This window comes from Thalassophryne amazonica, chromosome 14, assembly GCF_902500255.1.
Source record: "Thalassophryne amazonica chromosome 14, fThaAma1.1, whole genome shotgun sequence".
Lineage (NCBI taxonomy): Eukaryota > Metazoa > Chordata > Actinopteri > Batrachoidiformes > Batrachoididae > Thalassophryne > Thalassophryne amazonica.
The window spans coordinates 59,288,810-59,315,548 of NC_047116.1; the positions used below are offsets into that span (position 1 = coordinate 59,288,810).

At 40.3% G+C, this 26,739-nt stretch overlaps 1 protein-coding gene and 2 long non-coding RNA genes across 4 annotated transcripts in view; 1 reads left to right on the forward strand and 2 right to left on the reverse strand.

Annotated features, from left to right (window-relative positions):
* Window positions 1–25,049, reverse strand: LOC117524804. Its single transcript, XR_004564858.1, has 4 exons — window positions 25,039–25,049; window positions 17,999–18,007; window positions 12,688–12,699; window positions 1–103 (listed from the first exon to the last, which is right to left on the reverse strand). It is a non-coding gene; the product is annotated as an uncharacterized LOC117524804 (long non-coding RNA).
* The window catches only part of LOC117524798 (partitioning defective 3 homolog B-like), an 830,560-nt gene that overhangs the window by 91,215 nt on the left and 712,606 nt on the right, over window positions 1–26,739 (reverse strand). The gene's annotated exons all lie outside the window — the stretch shown is intronic.
* On the forward strand, window positions 6–26,476 carry LOC117524807. The gene is made up of 3 exons (XR_004564860.1): window positions 6–117; window positions 11,168–11,178; window positions 26,466–26,476. It is a non-coding gene; the product is annotated as an uncharacterized LOC117524807 (long non-coding RNA).

Sequence of the window (26,739 nt, forward strand, 5' to 3'; positions counted from 1 at the left end):
AATTGTACATCCGAGAGTAATAGTACAGGTCACGAGAATGTCCGGCCCACAGATCATAGTATTCTGACAAATTTGGCCCCTGGAAAAATATAGTTGAATAGCCCTGCCATAGGGCATGTGATGGTACATAAGGCTTGATACATAAGATAAAAAAGGGGTACAACCATTCAGTGTTTTTTAAATCACTAAAACTTGACAAGAAGCCCATGAAGGGAAGATAATACAGATGTGACATGAACAAATGTCCAAGCTCCACTCAGAATCATCTGAAGGCTTCCTACACTCTTATGTGGTAGGGCAGAAAAAAAACACTGTCAATTCTGGAACACAAAAACTCTTTAGCAAGCATATTTGGCAATGAATTGACAATACAAGTAGTACATGTGGCACCCACCACAATCTTTGACAAATTTTGTTGAGAATTCATGTTAAATTCAGACAGAAATGGTTTGAGTCAGAGTCATGATTTGATAATACTAAAATTATTTCCAATATGAAAAAAGGTTGTGGTATTTTATTTTTAATATTGTGTATTCTATTTCTGAAGGATTCCATAAAATCATGCCCTGAAAAATTATAACAATTTGCACAATGAGCCTCATTTGGAAACAATGGCTTGAACAGATTTTGTGAAATTGGTCAGAAAGACGTAATGGAAATCTGTGTCTCTTTTAGTAGTTGTAGTAGTAGTAGTAGTAGTGTATATATATATATATATATATATATATATATATATATATATATATATATAGATAGATAGATAGATAGATAGATAGAGAGAGAGAGAGAGAGAGAGAGAGAGAGAGAGAGAGAGAGAGAGAGAGAGAGAGAGAGAGAGAGAGAGAGAGAGAGAGAGAATTTTTAAAAATCCCTTTAATAGGTTTTGAGATATGTTGATAGACTGCAATGCTTTATGGGTGGAGTACAATAAAACTATGTAACACCAGAAAACTTTAAACCCAAAAAAACACAAAGCCATCACATTGAAGCAGTGATGAAATGACCAGATTTCCAAATGTCATGTGCACCAAAATTTAGATCAGATATTAAGTTGGCATCATGAATCAAACTAATGACAATTAAAATAATTCTGAGTGTGTGTTTTTGTGCTACAGAGGCCATTTAGAACTCACAAAGGCTACTTCGGGATTTAGAAGTTAGAGTTTTGGTTTATGAAGAAATTTAGAGGGTGGATGGGGGACTTATTCTGAGATTAGATTACCTCAAAACAGGATGGTACTCTGTCCCCCACATGCACACAAACACACAAATATACAAAGTCACATCTCATTTCCTTCATTTGAAAAAGAAAAAGATTAAGCGGAGCTGCTGACAGTTCTATCTCCTTTACTTCCTCAGTCGCTCATCAACTCACCGGTTTTCTTTCTCTCTGTTTACTCCATTTATCCCTGCTCCTCTCTCATTTCGTCACATAAACTCGCTTCACACGGACTCGCTGAGATTATCCTGCTCTACTCAGCCAGGAGATTCCAGCTGCTGCGGTGCTTCTTCAAAAAGTCGACTAAACCCCAAACATCAACACGATCCATTTCCACACTTACACAGCCACAACCCATTCTGTCTGTAAGATACTGCGGGTATTGTAAATGAGACTCATTTAATACTCTGTCGGTAAACAGTGACTAATGGCATATATGGAATTGAAAAGATGAGTGCCATGAGTCTAAATAAGTGATGAACTTTAACAATAAAATGATAATATGATATACTGAACATTTTTGGGACCTACAGTGAAGTTCAAAAGTCTTTAGACAGTGACACAATTTGTGTAATTTTGTTGAGGTGTACCCCTACAATGGATCTGAAATGCAACTGCTTGCTGAGGACAGTTTCAGTTTTAGTTCAAGGGGTTTAACAAAAATATTACCTTAACCATTTTTGAATTTCTGTATTTTCCAGATTATAAATCGCATCTGTTAAACATGCTTCTTGAAGCGTAAAAAAACATATACAAGTCACACTGGAATATACACTGCACCTTTTTCTGTATTATCAGGTTCTTAATTTAGAATTTTTTGCATTGTTGTCATGTGCTTTTTGTTATTGGTGTTTATTCTCTCATTGGAGTTTACTGAAACATCCAGTAGATGGCAGTGTAAATCCAGTAGATGGCAGTGTTGCTGGCAGAGTGAGCAGCCACACATTCGCAAAAAGTGCTGAATCACAAACAGAATTTTCAGTTTTGAAATTTCCTTTTTTACAAATGAAAAAATATTACATAATTACACATACAGATTTATTTGTAAAACCCACCACACGTAAGGTTTCAGTAACTTGTTGTGTGTTATAGTGACCAGGCAACCACTGATTTCAGGAAACTAATCTTCCCATAATGCACTGCGGCATGTGTGTCTAAACGCTAAAACCTTCAAAATTAGTGCAATAATGTAAAACTAAAACATATAGCTATTATTTTCACTTTGTAAAATGGCAGATGTGACATTAACTTCAATAACTTGTCCGGAATTCGTTTAACCATAAGTCAAAACTGTCTGCCTGTGCATGACTCCAGTAATACGCTGGTATGTCTGTATGGTGTTAAAAATAAATTATCTTTTTTTTCCTCTCTCTCCCTCTTCCTTTCCTTTCTCTCTGGTCACTAGGTCTCTTTTGCTGAGAAGGCCAATCTGAGACAGAAGTGCTGACTCGTGTCAGTAGCTGCCTGCCAGTATACTGAAAGTTATTGTTTTAGCTTTTATCTGTAACTTCCGTTAATGTTTTAGAGGTTTATCGGTTTAGCTTTATAAAAGATAACTTTTCAGTTAGCGGATTAATGGTTATCAAAGCTAACTTTTTGGTTAGCTGTGCCCACCACTGCTTAAAAGTTATTACAGACAGGTGCATCAAACAACGAAAGTTACAGAAGAAAAAGAAACACAAGAAAATAATGAAATAATGAGTCTTTTTTTCACTGGATTTTGATCAAGCCTGTGTCAAATTTTTGGCAAATTTTTAATTGAATTACTTTTAATTTTATGTTCTATATATAGTATTGTGTTAGTTATGTTGTGTATCTTTTATTGATTTGGTGATTGGAGTATATCTAGCACTTTGGTCAACTTTGGTTGTTTTAAAGTGCTTTATAAATAAAGTTTGAGCTGAATTGAATAAAACAAAAGCCACAAGCTAAGACTAAGGACTTAGAGAGTGTTGAAGAGGGGTGGAAGAGAGTGGAAGAGCTGGAAAAAGCTGAAGAGAGCCCACGAGAAAAAGAGAGTTTCTTTGTTCCAGGGTCATTTTAAAGAGGCTACAGAACTCTCAGAACTCACATGCTGATAAGCTCCGCCCACTTAGCATCAGGTTTCTTCCCAAAAGAAAGTTATTTGAAAAACACAAAGAATGACATATACCTTCTCTTGTCTTTGCTAACAAAATATAAGCTGACTGACTCATCTTCTAAACCATCCTAGAAGCAGGGAAGTGATTAACAGAAACACTGTTTTCACCATGAAAATTCATTAATAATTCAACAAATAACATTTAAACATGCACCACAAGTTATAAAAGGAATACTCATAACATTACATGAAAGAAACGTGTAACAGATTAAACTGGAATAGAAATTTTGTCTTTGGTTAACTGTAACAACAAGGAAAAGAAATGACAATTTGTCTCTTTTGCTAAAAGAAAGTATATTCACATATTGAAGGGTCTGTGTCTTTCCTTCAGGTGACACTGTGGTTCCTTCCCAATGTTGTTCGTTTTTATGACCTCTAATCATTTGTCATCTGGCTGGAGGGGATTTTAGGTTTATTGAGCTGTTATCTGTAGGGAGATTCCTATTGGTGCCTGGACATCTTCTGAATTTGAACAGGTTTCATTAAACTGTCTAATAAATTCAGGTTGACCTGGAGTTGCCCAGAGCCATTTCAACAAGTATCTTTTATCCATAGGGACTGTTTGTTGAAGCATTCCAGAGGCATCACAAATGTGGCCAGGAAGTGTTTGGAAGACTGGTTACTTTGTGAAAAGGTGGGTTTTTTCAGTGCCTGACACCAAGTCAAGTGACAACACAGTCGATCATCTTAAGGCATTCCAGCCTTAGAAATGTTTGGAGAGTCAGTTCTTTGTTAAAAGTGGAAAATGAAAGCAACCTTTGATTTGGTAAAGATATGTCTGTGCCCATATTTGCTACAAAGCACTTCAAGTGTTATTTTGTCCCGTTCTTCTTGCAAACACATCTTAAGATGTGCAACACTATGGGGTAATTGCTGCATTTTTTCTATTCATAACTCTCCACAGATTCTCCACTGGGCACAGGCCAAGACCAGGCAGACAGAGTACAGTATCCATATCTTGTGGTAATGTGGTTTTACATTGTCTTGTTGAAAAATGCATGGAGGTCCCTGGAAAAGGTGTCGTCTTGAAGGCAGCATATGTTGCTCTAGAATCTACTTTTCCACAATAATGCTACCATCACATCTTTGCTCCTCAAAGCCTCAGGCTTTTATGGATACTGTACCATTTAGTACTTTTGTACCAAATCATACATTACATATTACAATCGCCGATTGACATTACCCCTTTGAAATAACATTAGTATTTACTTTTTTGTTTAATCTCATTACAAACCCTGAATTACCTCCATCCCAACTTTTTTGGAAATTGCAGTCTTTAAATGCAGGAATGAATGTATATTAACAAACGAAATTATGCTGACCACACAATACATGACTATCAATGTCTGCAATGAAACAGAACTCAAAGGAAATGCAAGAATCACTGCTTCTTTTACTATATTTTTGTTTTTTGCATTTCCATACCAGACAAACTTTTTTCTTTTGATTTGGAGTTGTTTCTCACTCGGTTTTGCAGGCAGGGAACACCAAGACAAAGCTGGCTGCAGGTGCTGGCACATTTGTGTTTTTAAGGGAACACAAGATAACATTCTGGCTGGTTTATTTCATGTTATGAGAAAACATGGCTATGACTAATTAAGTGGATGAATACAGCTACTTTTTGGGCTGCATGCTACTTCACGCTCAGGTTACATGCCATGCTCAAAAGAAAAGTGGAGCTAAACAACCTCAAATGCACATACACTGTTTTCTTTTTTTCCACTGTGCTCTTTACACTGTTGTAGCTCATCAACACAGGGCCCTTAGTGTACCAGCTGAATGTATGAAGGCACCTTGACACTTTTTTGATGAATCTGATCCCTGCACTGCCGCGTAATTCCTCGTGCCAATGTGTCCTGCTTTGTCCCACTTGATGCCATGTTATATAAAATAATCATTTTGTAGCCGATGACACATTTTCTCTCAGAACTCAGACACGCAGTGTTTTTGAATAAGTTATGCAATGTTCATAACTAGTTCATGAAATTAATGCATGACAGAAGTTCTGAACATTTCAAAATTTTCTTTGCGCACTTGCACACAACTGCACACAGTTCACGTGCAGTTTACAACAGTTTATAACAAGTTTACTCATTGGGAAGCAAGATTGCATGCCAGTGCGGTGATCAAATTCATGCAAGTGTCAAGGTGCCTTGAGGGTCTTCCTCGCACCTCACCTCCACTGTATTAACATAAAAGTGTATAAACATAAAAGAGTCTGAAGATTGCATGGCAGAACATAACTTCACTTGATTCTGTCTATTATGTTGTGCATGCCAGAGAATGAGTCCTCCAGGCTTAAAAAAAAGAGAGAAAATTTTGCTGCTCCAACTTGCTTTTGAACACCAGTCTTCACAGTTTCAATATACCAGATGAGGACTGGAACTCATTTGGGCTGAAGACCGAGAGCAGGATGTTAGGATGGAACAGAGAGGTGGAGAAAAGAAAGAAAGGACATTACAAAATATGAAGAGGAAAAAAAGGACAGAGATGGAGGGAATGAGAAATAAATAAGTTAGAGACAGCGGAGAGGAGCAATCTAGTGATAAGGAGGGATATTAGGAAGCCATTGAGATGTGACAGGGAGAAGCAAAGGATGAGAGTTGAATTTTCAAACACCGGGGTGAATGGGTTGAAGACTGAAAAATCTTTTAAACAAGATGTTAGAGGAGCAATGCAAGATAACAGGGGCACCTTTAGCTCTAAAAATAAGGTGATCTGCGAAAACGGGGTAAAGACAAAATTGTCAAAAATAAGAGATGTAAAAAATATAAAGATGAGTGACAATTTAAAGGGAATACCAATATAAAGGGCATCATATTGATTGGTTAGTTGATGATTGATCTAACACATGCATTTATGAGTGCCCAATTCATTAACACAGTGTACAATCTGAGTGTAATATGAGGCACTGGGTGCAAAGTGGCATAATTATTCTCTTGATTAGTCATGGGTGTGTTTTGGGTATGAAGTAACCCTATCACAGTGCCACCTGTCATCCCTTTAAGATTCATAGTGCACCAGGAATGTATCTGCAATCCAGATTTAAGTGAGAGGTGTTCTGGTGAGTTAACAAATCTACACTAATGTGTCGTAATGCACCAGTGGACAGCAGCCACCAAAGCTCCCTGAAGTGAAGCAGTGAAGCAATAAGGTCAAGTTTCACAGTTTTCTAATTCCTTACTTTTGTTTTCTTCAGTTCAGTTTTATAGAACCACTGCAGTAGATTTCAGACGAGGTTTTTGGTGGTTCATGGTGAGTCGCATTTGCCTCATCTAGATAACATCCCACTTTCAGTTCGCCTGACCTCACATTGTTTTAAGACCAACATGCCTGCAGACACACAACTAATACAAGTGCATCCATTATACTTGTGCTGTGTGCTGCTTTGTGCCAAGTGGAAAATAGGGCACAGGGTGTCTTTGTAAGGTTTTAGGCTTCCACATTCCACAAGAACAACATTGTTGCACCTTATCAAGTCCCTTTAATACTACTGGAGTTCCAAAAGATATTCCCTCAGTTGGTGTCTTGATGATGGTGGCAGAGAGCACTCCCTAAAGCATCAGTCCAAAATCCCCTACTGGTGTGAGATCTGGTGACTGTGAAGGCCATGGCACATCCTCCTGAAGAGTGGCTGCCTGTAAAGTTTATATCTTTGCTTCCTCTGCACACACTTGGAATGCTAAACCAGGTGTTTCCCAGCTCTTGACTGGCTAAGCACACCTGCCTGAGCTACTGAACTACTTATAATTTTAATGACCACTTCAAAGGCAGAGTGTCCATTCCTTCTACATTTTATCACAAGTGTCTCTGTGTCTGAAATAAATAAGGCTGTGTAGGACAGACTGAAGGATGTGGATGGGTACATATAATTTTGTAAACATGCAGGTTTTGTGTAGGACATTTGTAACTTTATGAGTAAGGGCTGTCTGCCATTGCTGATCTCTGGCCTCAATTTCCATGCTGATTTTAAAATTGAGTAAACTGGCTCAGATAAAAAAAAATAGACAGCAAAATCTGAATAACCCACCATTTCATATCAATTTACATAGGATTAGAATTGATTGTTGCAGAATACACACTGTCAGGGTTTTAGTTTTATTAGTTTTGTATTATTGGGGTTTTGGTTTGTTTCTTCTCTTGTTGGGATTTTTCTGCTTGGGTCTGTCTGCCTCTGTTTCTCTTGTTTCTCTCTCTTGGGTCTTGGTGATAGGTGTTTCTCTCTCTCTGGCCAAACCCTGCTTCTGGTGCTTTCCATGCGCACTTGGTCCTGATTTACTGATTACCACCTGGGATTATATAAACTCACTAGGTGGTTTTGTCCCTCACCAGTTTGTCATGCCTTGTGCCTTCATTCCAGCTCTGTACCTGTGTTCGTGTTCCTGCCTGCCTCATAATGTGTACCTGGCCTCCTGCCTGTTGCCTTGACCATGCCATTTTGCCTGATGATTTTTGTACTGTTGTTTTTTGGACTGCCTACTCGTGTACCGACCACTGCTATCCACTTCAGTAAAGCCTTCTAATAATCAGAGCTGTTTGAACCGTGCATTTGTGTCCTACCATTCCTGACCATCCTACCTGATACACCCAAGGTACATACAATTCCACTATACAGTTGTTTTTGCACAAAATGCTACATCTATGTTTTTCACATACTTTCCAAAAACCTAAAATGTCTCTGTTACATTCTCAAACTTGTCCTCTTTTGAAGAGCGTGGCACAGTGTTTTCATGTTGTGACAATAGGCTTAGATGTCTGCTCAGGGAATGATCGGTCTTGATTACTGCATATTGTATTGACTGTCCACTTTCACCTAAAGTGCATCTGGAAGGTATTCATGGGGATTCACTTTTCCACATTTTGTTATGTTACAGCCTTATTTCAAAATGGATTAAATTATTTTTTTTCCTCAAAATAGATAATCTAGATAATCTGTTATTAAAAATCTGCAATGGAAGGCCTCCTAAAAGACAACATGAGTGTGAATGTCTGTTTAGGTACAGTTTGACATGTTGAAGACATGATCCACCTGTTACCCACTGCTTTCTACATGAGAAGCACTGACTGCTACTTGAGACAAAAGTTTGACATTTTCCTCAGCTGTTTACACACACTAAAGAGACAATTCATAAGACACAAACAAGGACACTTGCCACTGGTTAGAGCACTTCCTCATGCTAACATTCATAGCCACAGAGAGAATTTATGCATGTTGGAGCGCTTAAGTAAACTAATGTTTGTGTGTCCTGCAAACAAGAAGAGAGCAATTAAGATCAATGGGCCTTTTTGTGTGCATCCACAGGCTGAGAAAGCACAGATGAGTGCAAAAAGCACACGTACACAAAGTGAGGAAGCTTACTGGGAGCTAACGTGTATCTCTGTCTGACAGCTGCACACAGTCAAGTGCAGTGATGTGTGGGTAGGACGCTGAAGGCTACTTGGAAGAAGTCAAATACAAATAACCACAACTTGGAAAAGAAGAAAAGGAGGAATGTCTCCCTGCATAACAGTGGTTTTCAGTGTGTGTGTGTGTGTGTGTGTGTGTGTGTGTGTGTGTGTGTGTGTGCGCGCGCTTTTGGGGGGGGGCGGCGTAAGCAGGAGGACTGCAAGAAACTGGTGGAAAAAATGTGAACTGCATAACCACAAAAAGCTGAGTTAATGTGCTTCTCATGTGATCAACAAAAAGGTCCACCATGCCTCAGACTGCTAGGATTTATTGAGGCAGCAGCTTTTAAAGAACAGCATGGTCAGATTTGAGATGGAGAAGATAAGACAAAGGAGATAATGTTCATCAAGCATAGAGTGAAACAACAAAATAAGAAAAACATTATCTTACCTTATCTTCCGATGTCAAAACTGATTTTAAATAATGTAACTTAATTTTTTCAACATTAATATCTTCATAAATAGCGAGGGAAAAGTGTTGTGGCTTTTATATGTGTGGTTTTTGCTAGGGATGGGTATCGAGAACCGGTTCCTTTCGGGTATCGTTAAGAAATGATTCGATCCACCGACATCAATAAGCTTTGTGCTTAACGATTCTGTTATCGGTCCTTCAGAGTGGCCGTTGTTTTGGCGGGTGTTTGTCAGGAAAATGATCATTTCTCTACATTGATTACAGACCCTGCAGCGGGTCCTTAATAAAATTTTCTGCAGCGCGGCTTTGCTTTGAACCTTGAACCAATCGAAGCGTGGTTCGCAGATTGAAGCAATGCTTCGGTCGATTGCTTCGTTCATTTCTTTCTTTCGCTTAATTTTCCCCCTCTAATACTCTAAAGAGCATACATCTGTGAGTATTATTTACCTTTTCTATGTTAAACCGACCTGTTATGGTCTTCTGAAACAGTTGACATGTATTTTCTAACTTAAAAATGGGAGTGATGCTAACGCGTTAGCATGTCTACGGCATTTTCAATGTTAAAAGTTAGCATTTAGCAATTGCAGCCGTCATCACGTTCGGGTGCATTTGTTTTCAAATTGTAATATTCCTTAAATTTATTTTTGCTTATATATTAATAATCTAATGATTATTATATACAATTTTAGAGAAAGAGACAAAAAGAACCTGAATAGAAACACAACAGAAAATATATAATAGCAACTAACATAAATAAATAAATACATACAGAAATAAGTGTTTCCTGTGAACACCTAGTGACACTCACACGTCCATTTCATCCCTGTCTTATTTAAATTTAATGACAGTTTGTTTTATAACAAACCATATTTTCAGTTTGTTAATTTCTTCAGTGATTTCCTCCAGAACTATCTGCCAAACTAGAAAACTGCTGCATCCTAAGAGCAGAATACTACTGGAATGAATCTGAATAAGGAAAGTTGTTTTTTTTTTCTCACCTAAATGGATGCTGCACTCACTCCAGTTTATTGTCTGGAATAGTCCCAGATTGCATTTCATAGCTTCTAGAATTCAAACATTTTCCTGCAGGTGGTGTTGGGGGGTAATTTTGGGTTTCAGCTTTTTTTTTTGTTTTTTACCACTTTCATCCCTGAATATGAGTTGTGATTCACTTTTGTGCAGATTAAAGTTACTAACTGGGACTCCTGTCTTGTTGCGAGAAAGAAACGAGAATCATCCTCCGTTCTGTTCACACAACTCCAAACGTTGCGCGGCTCTCTGACAAGTCAAGATAGAATGATAGAATTCAGTCTGAATTAATAACTTCAAAGCGAAACACAGTTTTGTTTATTTTTATTTATGTCCAGAGATCAAGGATACAGCGACTAATTTCATATTTATTTACTTTAAGACTCAAGGAAATACATAGAAAACCTGTAAAGCCTACTTTTAGTACAAAATTCACGAGGTATCGATAAGGGAATCGATAAGGAATCGGATCGATAAGCAGAATCGATAATGGCATCGATATCGATAAAACCTTATCAATACCCATCCCTAGTTTTTGCAAATGTGGTCTTTGCAGGTGATTTATTATTCCAAACAAAGTTTCGTATTTGAACAGTTAAAAAAAACAAAAAAAACACCTATATAATTTTACCTCTGTGCACCACCACAATTGAGTTGAAATGAAACAAACAAAAAGTGTCATTTTTAGTCTTAATTCAAGGGGTTTTACAGAAATATAGTGTCAACCAATTAACAATAATGCCTACTTGTATATATGTGTCCAAAGATCTGTGAGCAAGCGATCAATATGACCCCATCCAGCCACAAATATCTTATAATGAAATACCTGAGTTATCATATGGGTAAACCTTTGTATTGAAGAATCCAACATGCCTGCTTCTATGTACATGTACAGTAATTAAGAAATATGACGACTTAAAAGAAACAGCAAAAGTCCAGTTATCTGACCTTGAAGACGACCACTGTGTGAAGTTCCATTAAAATCCACTCAATGGTTTTGGAGGATTTGTGCTTATGAAGTCAACATCATATGATTATGAATGAAAAATACTCATAAAAGTCCAATTATCTCACCTTGAAAATACTAGAATGTATGTATGTTCCATTGTGAAGTTTCACTGAAATCTACAGAACTCGATTCAATTTCTATTTATTTGTATAGTGCTTAATAACAACAAAAGACACACTAAGGTGCTTCACAAGGGTTAGGACTAACTTTACCAACCCCCAAACCAGTTGAGGAGGAGTTGTACTTCCGATGTCAATATCATGTGGTGTAATAATTAAATATAAAGGTCCAATTAGATGTCAGACCAAAATTATTTTAGTTCATCCATCCCTGGTTCTCAAGACCAGGCACCTAAGTGGCTCTACTCTACTCTTTTCTACTCTCCTATTTTACTCTTCCTTTTGAGATATTTAGATATACCTTTGTATACTGGCATAGTTCCACCTTAGAATTGGAACATAATATATAAGATATACCTTACTGAATTTTCATGTACATCTTCATGTGGTACACTATCATTGTGTAAAGTTTCGTTGAAATATGCAGACTGGCAAAGAGCTGTGGTTACAAAACTCATTAATAGACATATGGGTGGGCAGACTGAGTTCTATTATTCATGCATTTTTGTTTGCTGGGGATATAATAAAAATATTCTGGCACAATAAAACATTGCATACAGACAAAGGTCTATGTAATGATGTTTTCTATGTAAAATCAGGGCATTCAGACATGATACAATCGTACTGGTTTGTCTGTCAGCAGAAGGACTCGATAAATGTGACTACAACCGCCTGCATAGTCACATAAAGCAAACAGAGAAAGGCAGAAAGAGAAAGTAAAAGGAGGAGTGGAAGAAAAAAAAGTTGGAGCAGGGGGAGAGACATTAGTCAACTAAGCGTTTACAACTGTGACAAGAGTACAGAGCAGGGCAAACAGTGTGACAGCTGAGCTGGTGTGGGACGTACTGTACGCAATGTCTCTGTCTCACTCTGGCTCACGGGCGCGCACATGCACATGTGGCTGCGGCAGTAGTGTATCACACTGGTTGGGGTAATGGTCTAGTGAAAAACCATTTCACGGCATAGCAAGCAAAGGAGAGGCAGAAAGGAGAGAGGGGAAATGAAGCAGAAGGGAGTCAGACTGAGGAGAGAGTAAGCCAACAAACATGCATGCAAAAAGTGACACAAAGACACACACAGATTTACAGATGGAAAGTGGCATACCCACTGGAGGAGAGGCTCATCTCTCTCTCTCTTTCAACAGAGCCTTCAATTTACTCATAAAACCCGCGACCATGGCACTTTCAGCACTCATCCACAAAGTCTCAGTCCTCATTCAACTCTTCGGTAGTTTCTAAGATTTCAAAGAGATTCAGACGTGCACAGATGTGAAACAAGAGTATTTGATAGATGCCTCAGTGGGACCACTCACACCTCATCTTCACCCTGCTGCTCAAAGAACCATCAGATTGAAGAGCGTGCACTTCCAGTTGCACATTGCTGTTTCCTGACTGGGTAACAACTGTGCGTCACACCAGCCACCTCCCTAATGTGGCTTCATACAGGGTGCATGTTTTGACAGTGACTGGGGTACCCATCCTGCCACCAGCTCCTGTCGGGAGATTGAATACAATGTGCAGTTTTGTAAAGGGGGTGAAGCGGAAAGCGGGAGTCATCAGGTCACTGGACAGAGGTGTTTGGTGATGTTGACATCATTGCAGGAGAGCAAAAGGTCCAAGTCCTTAGGGTCCTGGTGGTTCCTGCCTTACTGTATAGTTGTGACACTTGAACACGAACCGGTGACCTATGGTGATGACTGGATGTCTTTGTTACTAGGTCTCTTTGGTGGATCCTTGGATTGCACTTGAATGATTTTATGCCAGTCCAGCAGCTGCTTCAGGAGACTCAGATGAGGAGTATCATTAACATTGTGAGAGAATGTCAGCTATGGTATTTTAGCCAAGTGGCACTTTTCTCTGTACGATTCAGCACACAAGCTCCCTCAGTGCTGAGGACGCCTGCAGCTGGAGAAGGCCAAGGGGAGGCCCCTGTGTCACCTGGCTGCAGCTGATAAACATGAAGCTGAAATTACTAAAGAATATAAAGGTAAATAAATTTTACCTGAATATGAATTAACTGAATATGATGCTATGGAAAAGCAAATTGAAGATAAACACACGGGCAAAATAAAGGTACGTGGAACGCTAACTCAACCTCAAGCTAACTGGAATGAAGATGAACAAATAAGCATGAAGCTAACATGTTTTCAAATCAATATAAAATTTTAAGGAACACCACAAGTAATAGGGCACCGCAGTTTGAACCCTGCAAGATATTGCGGGATTTGACTACTTATGGGGACAGCCCACTGATCTCTTATAACACTGGATCGCTCACTGGCCAATATTTTTTAAGCAAACCAGCGGCCATATTACCACTCGGATGTTCCACTCCTGAACGCTCTTTTCTACTGATCTTTAATGAGGCGCATGCAACTTTATTCTTGTGATTTTGTTAAAAATGCTTCACGTGCAACTATAAACTGCGCAAATCGCCAGTTCAAAGGCTGTGGATGAACATTTCACCTGTGAGTATGATTGAAATGGGAAGTAATGAACAAGAATTTGAAAAGTTCTCTCCCTTATCCCAGCTTACATAGAGCAGATCGGCTGCAATAATAATAATAATAACTCAATAATATTAACTCAACATGTGTAGCCACATGTTGAATTTTCTGTTGGACAAACTATCTTAAGACATTTATTAGGTCTACTTGTGCATAGTTTTGGAGCTTTAGGTGTTGTTGCTACGAGCTTTATTACTTATATTAGGCTGAAGCTCATAGAGCTGTGTGTAATAAATGTTGTCACTGCAGGGAAAACTAACTCTCCTGTAGCTAGTTAAGTGGTGTTTTATTCTTTTAGTGCAACTATTTAAAAAAATCCACTATATTATAATCCACTGTATTATCCATCATGACTTCCGCAATCCATCCACTTTTGTTCATGGTATGGTACCAATACACACACACACACACACACACACACACACACACACACACACACACACACACACACACACTATATATATATATATATATATATAGAGAGAGAGAGAGAGAGAGAGAGAGAGAGAGAGAGAGAGAGAGAGAGAGGGGGCCAAAAAGTATTTAGTCAGTCCCTGATTGTGCAAGTTCTCCTACTTAGAAAGATGAGAGAGGTCTGTAATTTTCATCATAGGTACACTTCAATTATGAGAGACAAAATGAGAAACAAAAAAAAATCCAGAAAATTAAACTGCAGGATTTTCAAAGAATTTATTTGTAAATTATGGTGGAAATAAGTATTTGGTCACCCACAAACAAGCAAGATTTCCGGCTCTCACAGACCTGTAACTTCTTCTTTAAGAAGCTCTTCTGTCCTCCACCTGTTACCTGTATTAATGGCAGCTGTTTGAACTCGTTATCTGTATAAAAGACACCTTTCCACAGCCTCAAACAGTCAGACTCCAAACTTAACCATGGCCAAGACCAAAGAGCTGTTGAAGGGCACCAGGGAGACAATTGTAGATGTGCACCAGGCTGGGAAGAGTGCATTTGCAATAGTCAAGCAGGTTGGTTTGAATAAATCAACTGAGGGAGCAATTGTGAGAAAATCGAAGACATACAAGACCACTGATAATCTTGCTCGATCTGGGGCTTCATGCAAGATCTCATCCCACGGGGTCAAAATGATCATGAGAACGGTGAACAAAAATCCCAGAACTACACGGAGGGACCTGATGAATGACCTACAGAGAGCTGGGACCAAAGTAACAAAGGCTACACACTATGCAGAGAGGGACTCAAATCCTGCAGTGCCAGGTGTGTCCCCCTGCTTAAGCCAGTACGTGTCCAGGCCCATCTGAAGTTTGCCAGAGAGCATATGGATGATCCAGAAGAGGATTAGGAAAATATCATGTGGTCAGATGAACCCAAAACAGAACATTTTAGTAAAAACTCAACTCATCATGTTTGGAGGAAGAAAAACGCTGAGCTGCATTTCAAGAACACCATATCTACTGTGAAGCATGGGGGTGGAAACATCATGCTTTGGGGCTGTTTTTCTGCAAAGGGGACAGGACGACTTATCTGTGTTAAGGGAAGAATGAACGGGGCCATGTATCGTGAGATTTTAAGCCAAAACCTTCTTCCATCAGTGAGAGCATCGAAGATGCAACGTGGGTGGGTCTTCCAGCATGACAATGATCCCAAACATGCCGCTCGGGCAACAAAGGAGTGGCTCCGTAAAAAGCATTTCAAGGTCCTGGATTGGCCTAACCAGTCTCCAGACCTCAACCCCATAGAAAAATTGTTGAGGAAGTTGAAAGTCCGTGTTGCCCAGCGACAGCCCCAAAACATCATTGCTCTAGAGGAGATCTGCATGGATGAATGGGCCAAAATACCAGCTACAGTGTGTGCAAATCTGGTGAAGACTTATTTTCCATCATAATTTACAAATAAATTATTTAAAAATCCTACAATGTGATTTTCTGGATTTTTTTTTCTCATTTTGTCTCTCACAGTTGAAGTGTACCTATGTTGAAAATTACAGACCTCTCTCATCTTTCTAAGTAGAAGAACCTGCACAATCAGGGGCTGACTAAATACTTTTTTGCCCCACTGTGTGTGTGTGTGTATATATATGTATGCATGTATGTCCCACTGATCTGTATATATTACTGGATAGTTCATTGGCCCACACGCTAATATAATAAAAATTAACTGCATATGAAGCTAACAGCAGGTTATAGTCAGAAATCTAACAGCAAAGATAAATGAATGAAAAAATACCTGAACAGAAATATAACTCAGCTAAGTGAGCAAACAGCTACCTTTACATAAAACTAACATAAAATAAAGCTCACTGAATATAAAACTCAGTGACTTAAATGAATTCTGGTATAATTCAACTTGTTGATACTTGAATTTGTCTAGAAAGGGGGGTAATCCACCATCACAAACAACGTAACTGATCAGGCATTTTCCTATCTAAGGCTGTGGATAGTAAAGCACAGCATTCCCGTTTCCCATTGCTGCAGAAATTTGAAGTAAGTCTAACATTTTCAGTGTAGTGCAGGTAGGTCAAAGCAATAAGGGGTCGGGCTATCAAGATGTAAACCTCGGTTTGATTTCCTGTCATGCTGCCTGTCTGTATCCTTGGACAAGACACTTGATTTACATTATTTCTGTCCACCCAGCTGCAAATGGGTGCCAAACATAGTTGTTGAAGTAAAACTGTGTCAGACCGGCGTCCCAACCAGAGGGAGTCATGGACTCTCATCTGCTTCATGTTATGCACTCCAGAGATAAGCACTGCCACCAGTGAGCCTCAGGGACTATATAAGAGTAACTTGCTTTCATATTCAGCTGCAGTGTATAATCACATCAGGCCCTGTGACCACATAGAATTTTTTTTTTTTTCCTGTGCATCGTCACCTTTTTCAATTGCTCTAAATGAAAATTGAGTCCTTTTGGCGACTTGGAAAAAAGCGCAACACCCAGCGTCTTTTATTCAGTGCTTCACTTTTCTTGTGGTGCCACTCTGAGCACCTTTAAGTTGCAAATCTATGATGTTTTCAGAAAGGGGCTGTGTTTCTACTGCACTGTTGTTTCAAGCAATGAATCCGACAGAGCAAAACCTAATTTGGAAGATATGGCAGAGCTTACTAAAGCAGCCAGAATTGCGTTTAAACCAATCAAGTCCACAAACCATATCCTGAAGTAGGGCCATGTTTCACTCAGCACTACTGTTTCTGAAAACTCTATAAAAATCCTGGGGAGGTGGTAAAGAGCCCTGCTAATTGACAGGCCGAGTGTGACAGAGATGCTGCAGCAAGCAGAGGTGTGGCTGAGAGCTCTGGAGAAGAATGGCCTTCCAGGAATAGACAAGGCTTGGAGCTACCACCAGTAAGGAGTCATTACAAGACTCCTGTGGCCAGTACTTGTCTACAAGGTTCCCATATCAACACCAAAGGCATTGAAAAGCTTGTAAAGGTCAGCTTGTAAAGGCCAAGTAGCAAGCTGCAGTTGTCAATAACATCAGTCGTAGAGGAATACAAGACAAGTGGACAGCTGGCAGTGCACTGAAAGAGGAAGAGGAGCGGCTTCAGCACCAATAGGCTTGGGCCTGCACTGCATCATCGAAGCAAGCTTCAGGGCAGCAATGCTAAAGGAGCAGTGAGATATGGTACAAGAGGAGATCTGAGCAGCAGAAAAAGGGGTCAAGTCAGAGCTGTGGCCAAGAGGCAATAGGGAAGCTGGACCCAACAGAACAACTATGAGGAAAATCACTGAGATATTTGGAGGGGGCATCAGATCAAGATTTTCCTCCGTTCCACAAACCTGACAGATGGAATGTTCAGATACAGGAAGCAGAAAACCACTGAGCACCAAGCCAAAGGTCCATGCTTCATCAACTTCCTCAGGCCAGGTGACAAAAGCCAGGCAAGGGAATGGAGGATACAGGAATCCTCACTACAGCAGGTGATTGGGAAATGATAGTTGACGTCAGAAGGCAGCTAAAATTTGCAGAGGAGAAAGCGTACAATCCTCTGACTGGTTCATAGCTACAGGTGGCAACACTTGTTCATGGACAACCGCCTGGAGTTCGCTCTCCTTTTACAGCACAAGATTTCCTGGATTACTTTGAGAAGAAAATTGAAGACATTAGGTTAAACATATCCCAGCATGCCTTAACCCAGCCACTACACCCTGCTATTGAGGTGGGCGCCATTACTTAGGTATTACCTACATTTACAGAATTTGATGGTATCTCACTAGGCATGCTGACGAAACTCGTAACATCAACAAAAAGCACAACCTGTTTGTTTGATCCTATACCAACAAAACTGTTGAAGGACTTGTGGCCCACTCTTCGGCTGACTATGCTGGAAATGATTAATTCTCATTAACTTCTGGATCTGTTCCTAAATGTTTCAAATCTGCAGTAATTAAACCATTACTCAAGAAACCTAATCTGGACCCTAGTGTATTGAAAAACTATTGGCCGATATAAAATCTGTCATTTTGCTCCAAAATTCTGGAAAAAGTGGTGCCACAGCAGCTCGTAGACTATCTTACTGAGAACAATCTCTTTGAGCCACTGCAGTCTGCTTTTAGAAAATATCATTCTACAGAGGCGGCTCTCACTAAAGTGGTGAATGATCTTCTGCTCACAGTGGATTCGGACACCACTACGGTTCTGGTGCTGTTAGATCTTAGTGCTGCATTTGATACCGTGGATCATCATATTCTACTTGATAGGCTGGAAAATCATTTTGGGATTACTGGGAGTGCCTTTGCATGGCTGACGTCATACTTGACCAGTCGTTCTCACTGTGTTTTGTACAGTAACACTACCTCTAACCTTAGTGACATGAAATTTGTGGTTCCACAGGGGTCCGTCTTAAGCCCTCTGCTTTTCTCCCTTTATATAGCACCCCTTGAGCACATATTGCACGTTTTGGGATTACCTTTCACTGCTATGCTGATCATACTCAGTTATACATGCCAATAACTGCTGGTAATCTCATTCACATAAAATCCTTAGAAGATTGCCTTGCATCAGTGAGAAGTTGGATGTCTAGAAACTTCCTACTTTCAAAGTCTGATAAGATGAAATGATGGTTCTTGGTCCAGTGAGACATCGGCATCAATTTGACCAGTTACCGCTTAGCCTCGGCTTATGTGTCATACATCACACTGACAAAGTGAGGAACCTTGGGGTAATTTTTGATCCTACGTTGTCCTTTGACCTCCACATTAGAAATATTACGAGGACTGCTTTCTTTCACCTGTGAAATACGACGATTCCTCCCATCCTGTCTATGGCTGATGCTGAGACCCTGATCCATGCGTTTATCTCTTCTAGATTGGAGTACTACAATGTTCTATTTTTTGGTTTACAGTCCAGCATTAGGGCTCTCCAATTGATTCAAAATGCTGCAGCCAGACTTTTGACGCAAAGCAGAAAGTTCGACCACATTACACCCATTTTGGCATCCCTTCACTGGCTTCCTGTCCCAGTGAGATCAGATTTTAAGCTTCTGCTACTAGTCTATAAAATTGTTCACGGACTGGCACCTCCCTACCTAACTGACCTAATTAAACCTTATGTACCGGCCCGGGCTTTGTGTTCTCAGGGTGCAGGACTACTTTGTGTCCCTAGGGTGAATAAGAAGTCTGCAGGTCATCAAGCTTTCTCTTATCGCGTCCCTGTTCTGTGGAATGATCTCCCTGGGTCAATAAAACAGTCACATTCTGTGCAGACTTTCAAGTCAAGACTTAAGACTCACTTATTTTCCCTTTCGTATGGCTAGCATACTGGAATATTTTTTTTTTACGCTTTTTACTCTTTTAATTCATTTTATTAGGAAACAGAGCGTGCCGCGGCCTCAACGTTACCTAAATTCAGTGTCTTTTAGTGAAGCTTAGGGCTAGTGACCGGCGATCACCTTAGTATTCCCTGTTTTACTTGTTGTTTAATGCTGGCAAATGTTATTGTATTTCTTGTCTTTCTGATGCCTTATTCTGTTTTTTTCTCTCTGTTTAAGGTGCAGCTCCATCCAGAGATGGGAGTTGTATTTGTGCTGGCGACCCTCCTGTCCTGTGCACCAACAGCATTTCCTGTATATTTGTTTTGTGAATTGTTTCTGTGAATTGTTCTGTAATTTGTGTCTATATCATGGTCCAAGCAGAGGGTCACCCCTTTGAGTCTGGTCTGCTTGAGATTTCTTCCTTAGAGGGAGTTTTTCCTTACCACTATAGCTCTGGGGGTTAGTAAGGTTAGACCTTACTTGTGTGAAGCGCCTTGAGGAAACTCTGTTGTGTTTTGGCGCTATATAAATGAGAATAATTTGAAATTGAAAATTGAAATTACAAGCCAGGTGGCCCTCCTGGAGCTGACAGTACCCTGGGAGGAAAGGATGAGTGGGCATATAATTACGGGTGGTTCCAGGATGCTGCTTCCACTCCGAGGTGTTGTGAGACAGTTGATGAAACAACAGTGATGCCCACTTGAAAATCCTATCAAGGTGCAAAGTTCAAAACTACAAGCGGCTGCCTTCAGCTGAAAGAAGGCAGACTGAAGGGAGAGATTTTGGCAAGTTGCCTCACATAAGGCACAGGAAGCAACTCCTGCCACATGAGGTGGGAGTGATGAAACATCCGACAATGACATTTCACACAACATAGCTGACCACTGAATTTTTAAGGCAGAAAAACACTCCTTTTTTAACTGTGTCATGAATGTATTTGTGCACGTACTTGCCTGTGTACTATTCCTGCTCCTACAGAATTCCACCAGAGGGGAGATCAGGTTACTCAGACCGTATAGAACGTCCGTTTCCATTCCCTGTTCTAAAATGTTACTGATGTCTTGCCAGTTGTTCTGACAAGCATATTTGTACCTTGCAACGGTCACATCTATTGATAAAGCAAGAAACGTCTGTGTGAGTGTGAGTATGCGGTTCGCATATCGCTCTGACTATTTGTCAGACTGGCCTCAGCTTTTGGATATAGCTGGTGCATGACACGATGATGTGCATCCTTTAATTTTCAAAACCTTTATTTTGAACCCTTTATTTTATTAACATTGTAACATTCTTACTTCCAAGATGGCATGGCTCGCTGATGTTAGATAGTTCATGTTGCTCGCACCGTTTCACAAGAAAACATTTAATGCCAGCATCCCAGCAAATACATTTACTGTGAAAGGCATGATGTCAGTGTTCCCTGCGACTGAGATTAACTTCACAACACTGAAGACATGTCAGCTAAAATCTGTTTTTTGCTAACACAAACAAATTTCCACTATTTGTACAACGTTTCAGTAAGTGCATAAGCTGAATAAAATCTTAGATTTTCCCACAATTAGTACAATGTTTCATTAAGTACATAAGCTGAATAAAATATTATATTGCCTGTGAGTTCAAGTTTAAATAAACTGTGTTCATTAGTTTGGGTGCTGAGGATTTGCTTTTTCAAATATTGTAAATGTTCTATTTAATTTTTTCAGTCTCTTCTGAGTCTCTTCCAAAAATCTTTCATCTTTATTTAATATAATCCTTTTATTTTCATATAACTGATCATAAAACAGATTTTTAAAACAATATGAAATACTATATTCAAATAATAATATAATATAACATAAGTCCACCTCTTTGTACATTCCACCTTCAAACACAGCCTCATACAACCATCCATGAGAAATCTATTTAAGCTCCCAATTTTCTAGAGGAATACAAACTTCCTATGGGCACTGCACTAGTCATATAGATGTGGGAAATTGCAAAATTGGTCATAAAAATTAAAAATTCTCATTGAAGAATGTGTGTAATTTGTTGGTTGCTGTTGATTATCCTCTACCTTTCACATGGATACTGCATCCTTACATCTGATGACATGCACAACGGATACACAAAATAGCCACAAAATAAGCGAGGCAGCCATCGAGCACACATTAGCGTGCAGCAAAAAGCAAGTATACTGAATTTCTGTCCTTACAGCAGCACTCAATGCAGTACTGTTGCATCAATGATGCAGCAATTTGAATTGCAAAGATTGAATAGATATGGACAAAACACAAATTCAACACCAATCCAACGTCACTAGTATGGAACCATTGGCCCTTCATACTGTGAGGTAAGAACTGCACACAGGAAAGGCAGGTAGAACGCTTTTACTTCTTGTCATGTTTACAGTTTTAACTGAGCATGAATGTTTATGTCAACATTTTAAGCTCAAACACAAAATGAGTGGCATCTGAATAAAGGAGGAACTCTTGAGACACGTCGTAACTCCCCCACCCCTGCTGATACCACTCACATTGTTCATGTTAAATTTACAACTCTGTCTTGCTGCTCCCATCCCACTTACCTCGATCTTTGCTTCTCCTAAATCACGCCAGCCATTGTTTTTCACGAACTGAAATCAATGACGAACAAAGAGGATGGGATCATTTTTTTTATCAGTCGCTTCTGTTCCATCAGTGCTGCTGTACTCCACTAATGCCCCTCCCTTTCTGATTTTCTTTCTATCCTCAGTCCGGATAAGTCAGCGTGCGCCCCGCCATACATTTCCTTAAACTCCATCTGTCTTTGTCTCACTCCCAATGTCCCATTCTCCTCCGGTAAATCAATAGGAAAAGATTTTGTTCCCATCTCATCCTCCCGCCATCCCTTCCTCCTCCCTGCTACCAACTCTTGTAGAAATCAATGAGTAAGTGAAGGCTGCTTCTAATCCGTATCAATCATATCATTCTGCTCTGCCAGCACTTTGGACTGACTCAATTAAAACGCGGCACTGAAGAGGCTGCGGTTTCTGTGCGGTTCTCTCTCTCTCTCTCTCTCTCTGTCTCACCTCTTCTCTGGATATGTTTGCCTGCCTGTGATTTTATTGTACACTTTTTTTGCACGCTGCAGACCCACGTGCATAAACATACGTGTGCATGTGTGCGCAGCATGCTAATGCTTTACAGACAGAACTGCACTGAGCTACAGGCCTGAAGAAGCATGACAGTGTCTGCAAACAGCAAATGACAAGGCACAGACATTCAAATGTAACGTCGGTGTGATAACGAAGTCTTAAAAATGGCTCGGCATAGAAGGAGTCGGTCCTTTATAACCTAGTGGGTTGTAGGTGTTTATTTTTACACCAAACACTGATGTCTGTAGTTTATGATGGAGAAAACTTTGATTAAAAGATGTAAACTACAATGTAGTTATACTTACATCATGTACATACACGCGCACACACACACACACACACACACACACACAGACACACAAAAGCGAACATAGCAGTATTTTCGGGGTTTTTTTATAAGAGGTCTATTAGATAAAAAACCGACACTTTTATTTTTTTTTTAACTATATGGATTTCAATAACGTGCGATTACACCAATCATGCTTGAACCCTCGTGCGCATGCGTGAGTTTTTTCACGCGTGTCGGTGATGTCATTTCCCTGTGGGCAAGCCTTGAGTGAGATGTGGTCCCACCCTCTCGGCTGAATTCCTTTGTTTCACCACGCTGCTCGAGACGGCGCGCGTTGCTTTATCAAAATTTTTTCTGGACCTGTGAGGAATATCCGAGTGGACACTATTCAAGAAATTAAGCTGGTTTTCGGTGAAAAGTTTAACGGCTGATGAGAGATTACGGGGTGTTTCTGTCGCTGTAAGGACTTCCCATGGAGCGGGACGTCGCGCAGCGCTTCCAGGCGCTGTCGTCGGCCTGTTTCGACCTGAAAACATCCTAATTTAAGGCTTAATTCACCCAGGACGTCGTGAGAGAACAGAGAAGATTCAGAAGAGGCCGGCATGAGGACTTTATGCGGACATTCCACTGTTTAAGGACATTTTGTAATGAAAGACGTGTGCGCAAATTCGCAGAGTCGTTTCCGTGACGACTCGGCAAATCTGTATGCGCCGCGACAGGAAAAACACCTCCGTGTTGAAAACCATTTGTAAAATTCAGGCGGCTTTTGATGGCTTTCAACAAGTGAGTAACTGAGAAATTGTTTAACAGCTGGGCATATTCCAACTTGCCCGTTAAGGTTTCCAACGGAGGTGTTTTTCCTGTCGCGACCCCCTGCGGTCGGGTCCAGCCCGACATGCGACTCTGCCCGCACGTTCTTTCATTACAAAATGTCTGTTAACAATGGAATGTCTGAATAAACTCCTCACGCCGACTTCTTCTGAAAGTTCTCTGTTCTCTGACGACTTACTGGGTCAACAGAGCCAGAAATGTGGAAGTTTTCAACTTGAAACGGCGAGACGCTGCCACCTCGAAGCGCAGATCACCATCAGGCGCCGTGGGCCGTCCTTACGGCGACACTACCAGACCAAAATCTCTCATCAGCCGTTAAAATTTTTACCGAAAACCAGCTGAATTTATCAAATGGTGTCCACTCACTTGTACCTTACAGTTTTGAAAAAAATGTGATCAAACAAAGCAGCAGTCTCTGAGCCATTCCTAAACAATGAAAAAAAACAACGAGAGGGTGGGCCACTCCTCACTCAAAGACTGCCCACAGGCGAATGACGTAACCGACAGGCGTGAAAAACTCTCACATGCCCACGAGGGTTCAAGCATGTCTGATGTAATCACACGTGATTCAAATCCACATGGTTTTTGAAAAAAATAATAAGGTCGGATACTTTTCTAATAGACCTTGTATGATGAATAATAACCTGATCTTTTTTTAATGCCTTAAACAGCATCACTGTCGTCATACAAAGCAGCAAGAGCATAAAAGATGCATTGTGCAAAAATACTTGTGCTCCGTTCACAATGACACCCTCAACCTCATTGTTCTTTTCTTAGAAAAGCCCTGCAGCTCTCATTCAAATCTGCCATGCATTGCAAAAACCGCTCCAGGTTTTTAGAAAATTAAGGCCTGGCTGTGAGCTTTTAGGTGGATTTTGACATTAGTTTGCACTAAAGGCCATTCTTTGTGATTACTTCAACGCAGGCAAGCTCTTAATATTTTACAGCGATGGAGAGAGATTTAATGCACACACTCTAACACACCCACAATGGTTGATATATACAGTAGTGTTCAGAATAATAGTAGTGCTATGTGACAAAAAGATTACAGTGGTCCCTCGTTTATCGCGGGAGTTACGTTCTAAAAATAACCCGCGAAAAGCGAAATCCGCAAAGTAGTCAGTGCTATTTTTTGCAATTATTATAGATGTTTTAAGGCTGTAAAACCCCTCACTACACACTTTATACATTTTTCTCAAACAGGCATTAACATTTTCTCACTTTTCTCTGCTGTAAACACCCTCTTTTTTCTTCTGGGCGAGAAGATTATAAACAGACACATGCAGAACTCTCCCTTCGCTCACTGCCTCCGGAGGTACGGATGCGGGACCCACAAAGAATCCAAGTCCTCTCTCGGTGGCCACGGAGCAGTCAACATCCACATCAAAACAGCGAGCGTAGTGTCTGGACCTGTTGCCACATTTGGCGCAGCTCCACACAGCAGACAGGAGGACAGTGTGAGTGGCCCGCTGCTGCGTTTACCGAGCCCGCAGAAAGCGCATCGGAGGCAGTGAGAGCAATTGCGGTGATGCCGACCAGTGCCGCGACCGGCCCGCCTGATAAGGACGCAGAACACAATGCACTGTTAAAAAAAAAGCATGCAAAATTGCTCTAAAAAAAGCAGCGAAACTGCGAGGCCGCGAAAGGTGAACCGCGTTATAGCAAGGGACCACTGTAATCCAGGTTTTGAGCATATTTCTTATTGTTACATGGGAAACAAGGTACCAGTAGATTAAGTAGATTCTCACAAATCCAACAAGACCAAGCATTCATGATATGCACACTCTTAAGGCTATGAAATTAGGCTATTAGTAAAAAAAAAAGCAGAAAAGGGGTGTTCACCATAATAGTAGCATCTGCTGTTGATGCTACAAACTCAAAACTATTATGTTCAAACTGCTTTTTTAGCAATCCTGTGAAGCACTAAAAGAGTATTTAGTTGTATAACCACAGTTTTTCATGATTTCTTCACATCTGCTAGGCATTAATTTTGTTGGTTTGGAACCAAGATTTTGCTCGTTTACTAGTGTGCTTGGGGTCATTGTCTTGTTGAAAAACCCATTTCAAGGGCAGGTCCTCTTCAGCATAAGGCAACATGACCTCTTCAAGTATTTTGACATACCCAAACTGATCCATGATACCTGCGATATATGCGATATATAGGCCCAACACCATATAGCAGGAGAAACATGCCCATATCATGATGCTTGCACCACCATGCTTCACTGTCTTCACTGTGAACTGTGGCTTGAACTCAGAGTTTGGGGGTCGTCTCACAAACTGTCTGCGGCCCTTAGACCCAAAAAGAACAATTTTAGTCTCATCAGTCCACAAAATATTCCTCCATTTCTCTTTAGGCCAGTTGATGTGTTCTTTGGCAAATTGTAACCTCTTCTGCACATATCTTTTATTTAACAAAGGGACTTTGCGGGGGATTCTTGCAAATAAATTATCTTCACACGGGCATCTTCTAACTGTCACAGCACTTACAGGTAACTCCAGACTGTCTTTGATCATCCTGGAGCTGATCAATGGGTGAGCCTTTGCCATTGTGGTTATTCCTTTATCCATTTTGATGGTTGTTTTCCGTTTCTTCCACACGTCTCTGGTTTTTTTGTCCATTTAAAGCATTGGAGATCATTGTAGATGAACAGCCTACAATTTTTTGCACCTGCGTATAAGTTTTCCCCTCGCCAATCAACGTTTTAATCAAACTACGCTGTTCTTCTGAACAATGTCTTGAAGGTCCCATTTTCCTCAGGCTTTCATAGAGAAAAACATGTTCAACAGGTGCTGGCTTCATCCTTAAATAGGGGACACCTGATTCACAGCTGTCTGTTCCACAAACTTGACAAACTCACTGACTGAATGCCACACTACTATTATTGTGAACACCCCCTTT